The sequence below is a fragment of the Hippocampus bargibanti genome, linkage group LG20 (assembly GCF_051943395.1).
Source record: "Hippocampus bargibanti isolate YZ-2025 linkage group LG20, ASM5194339v1, whole genome shotgun sequence".
NCBI classification, from domain to species: domain Eukaryota; kingdom Metazoa; phylum Chordata; class Actinopteri; order Syngnathiformes; family Syngnathidae; genus Hippocampus; species Hippocampus bargibanti.
The window spans coordinates 12,782,076-12,785,126 of NC_142753.1; the positions used below are offsets into that span (position 1 = coordinate 12,782,076).

The window sequence follows — 3,051 nt, forward strand, 5'->3', positions numbered from 1 at the left end:
AAAGTTACGGCTAACGTCACGGTTTTGCATAGCAAATGAAAAAGATAACCGTATAACCCCAATCCAAGAATTGGTCATTTACAGTCTAAGGCAGGGGTGTCAAAGTCATTTTTTTGTATTATGGTTTCCTCTCGAGGGCCGTTATGAATTTGGGGAAGCCATTAGAATGTTTCATCCCCTCCACATATTACATATAGAGTGCACAACAAATTCATGAATAACTAATTTTCAAATCTGAAGTCAAGATTAATGACTGTTATTGTGGTTACATCCAAAAAATTTGGTTAGGATTTTAGCACGCATCATGGAATTTCAAAAGTTTGATTTGCTTTCGCGGGCCGCAAAAAATGATGTGGCGGGCCGGATTTGACCCCGGGGCCTTGACTTTGACACCACCTTGGTCTACCGTATGACGTCCTCGTCCGCTTTCCTCCTTAACGTTCAATCGCATTCTGATTTCAGATCAGCTGCAGTTGTCTGACTGGATGCTTTTTGATGTCTGCAGAGACTCCATGAAAAAGTCACAAAGTCATCGCCGCAACAATCATCTTCTTGTTTGAGGGCCGTGACCCATTTCCAAGGCTAAAAGGTGCCGTTGATTCATCTTCTTGTTTGAGGGCCGTGACCCGTTTCCACGGCTAAAAGGTACCGTTGATTCATCTCACGCACCACTATCCCACTCACTATTGTATCGGTTCTCCTCGTTTTTATCAGAAGGATCATTCGGGCATCTTGTACTTCTTTTCATTTTCAGATAATTTGGCCCCCTCGTCGTTTTTTAAAAATAATTATTCGCATGGATTAGCATCTATGTATTTTACCGTGTGTATTAAAATAAGCAAATCATTGACATTGACTGGTCCGTACGTTGCTATTCATACATCTGGACACCCCAGGAGCACATCTGTCTAAATAACACCTTAACAACTCTCACGTGTGATTGCATGGACAAATCAGACTTGACATTTTTTTTCTGACTCCGCCATGTGGCCCTCAGGAGTGATTCTCATCTCACATGCAGCAACCCCCAAAAAATACACACTCATTCAAAATCAACATCTGACAAGACCGGATGTGAAGGGCAAGGTGAGGTTGACAGGTTGTAGGGTTGCAGCAAAAGTCATGACTATGGATATGAAACTGAATCTAGGAATTGTCAATATCTGACTGGAAGACTGCCAATTTCTCTTGGTGACTTAAGTTCTACCCACCGTAGAGATTGTCGGCTATCTGCCACTTGGGCTCACAGGCGCCTCAACTTTCGTCGTCTGCCATCTTGCCTGACCGATATCGTAGCCATAATCACCTTGCATTGGTTTCAAAGTCATGGTAGAGGGTATCTCGGGCTTTTCCGTGATCCGCCGGAAACTGCCGAAAGAGCTAATCGAATATTCATTTTCCAATGGTGCATTGCATCGTTTACATCGAACATGGCGGACAGTTGCAATATGGAGCGTTAGAATATGAGTAAAACTCTAAAAGAAATTAAAAACAGGCAGTTAAAAACATATTCTCTTTTTTAAGAAACAATGGAATAAGTCTGCGGAGGGTAGCGACAATTTGTTGTAGCAAATTGCTATTAATGATTCGAATTTAGTGGCTCATGGGAATGATGTCAGAGCTGTTGCAGAACATTGGAAATGAGATGCAAGAAATGTTGTGCTCAGTCTGTTCTCTTTGTCTGCTCTGGAATACTGTCAATTGTCAAAATACCACAGGATATATTGTGCTCTAACTAAAGAACGTTTGTTCATTTTGTGTATGAATAAATTCTTTGACTTGAATTAAAGTTGTTGATATTTTAGAAAACTAGATTTTAGTCAAATGTTTTTTCATTTGGAATTTAGAAATGTCATGCTCTAATGAATGCATTTTGGTTTATTTCAATCAGTTTTGTATAGTAAGGCAATCTAGTTCAAGAAATCATTGACAGGTATGATGCTAATAGCAAGTGACAGCGAGAAATCGGGAGACACAAGAGTGACGAGTGGCTTTGGGGGTGCAGGGCTGGGGGCTTTGCATCTCCCCAGAGTCAAGCCAAACCTTCTACAAAGTTCTCGGTAGTAAAACGATGTTGCCTACCACTTCCTAATCCCACGCCGCCACATATGTGTGAGTGTTGGCCCACCCACACTGACGATGGGACCACATGAGCGCCGGCCGGCGTATTTCCCAATCATGACGCTCGCCCTAACGACAGCGGCGGCAATATGGAAATCATCTGGCAAAACATCATTGTCACCACCGGCCATGTCGTTCCTTCGGAATATGTTGCAAAATGCACGCATGTATTCCCGTTGTATGTCTCCATTTTCCCCTTAGTGCATGTTTTTCACAATCAAGTTACACAGTCGACTCTCATCCCTCATGTACCCTTTCATTGTTTCACTTCTTTTGCTGTTCTAATCTGTGGTTTTACGCTCGGATTACGGGACTGCGTCTTGTTACATTTAGATTTATATACAAAGTGTTTTGGTATTTTAGAAGGGATCAACAGTGCATTTTGCCAGTCCTTTTCGGTTTGACAGATATTTGGAGACTGTGTACAGGCATGTACAGCCATACTACCCTGAGAACGCTCGATCTCGTCTGATCTCGGAAGCTAATCAGGGTCGGGCCTGGTTAGTACTTGGATGGGAGACCGCCTGGGAATACCAGGTGCTGTACATTGGCAGTGGGTAGGTCCTATAGACCTACACGGGTGTAAAGACGACCCCGCCATCCACGAGTCTCCGGAGCCTCTAAGGCGGTCTGGTGGCGAGATCCGCCACCTTTTCGGCAGCTCCTATGGGAGTAAACCCGAAATCAATCCGGTAATGGCGCACCTAAGGCGGTCTGGTGGTGAACTCCGCTACCTTTCCGGCAGCTCCTGCGACCATACAGACCCCAACTTGTATCAGCTCAGCTGTTCCTTTGGTCCAGTCAGCATGATGGAGAGGGGGAGCAAGCTGCATAGGCGACAACCTGCTCTCCATAAGACACACCGCCCAGGGACACTGTCCACCGGGACAGTCATCCTTGGTCAGCCATGACCGATGGAGGCCAACGGAG

At 44.5% G+C, this 3,051-nt stretch overlaps 1 non-coding gene across 1 annotated transcript; it reads left to right on the plus strand.

The window, feature by feature from the left end:
- Positions 1-2,551: 2,551 nt before the first annotated feature.
- Positions 2,552-2,670, plus strand: LOC148883335 (5S ribosomal RNA). Its single transcript, XR_016113489.1, has one exon. It is a non-coding gene; the product is annotated as a 5S ribosomal RNA (ribosomal RNA).
- Positions 2,671-3,051: the final 381 nt, after the last annotated feature.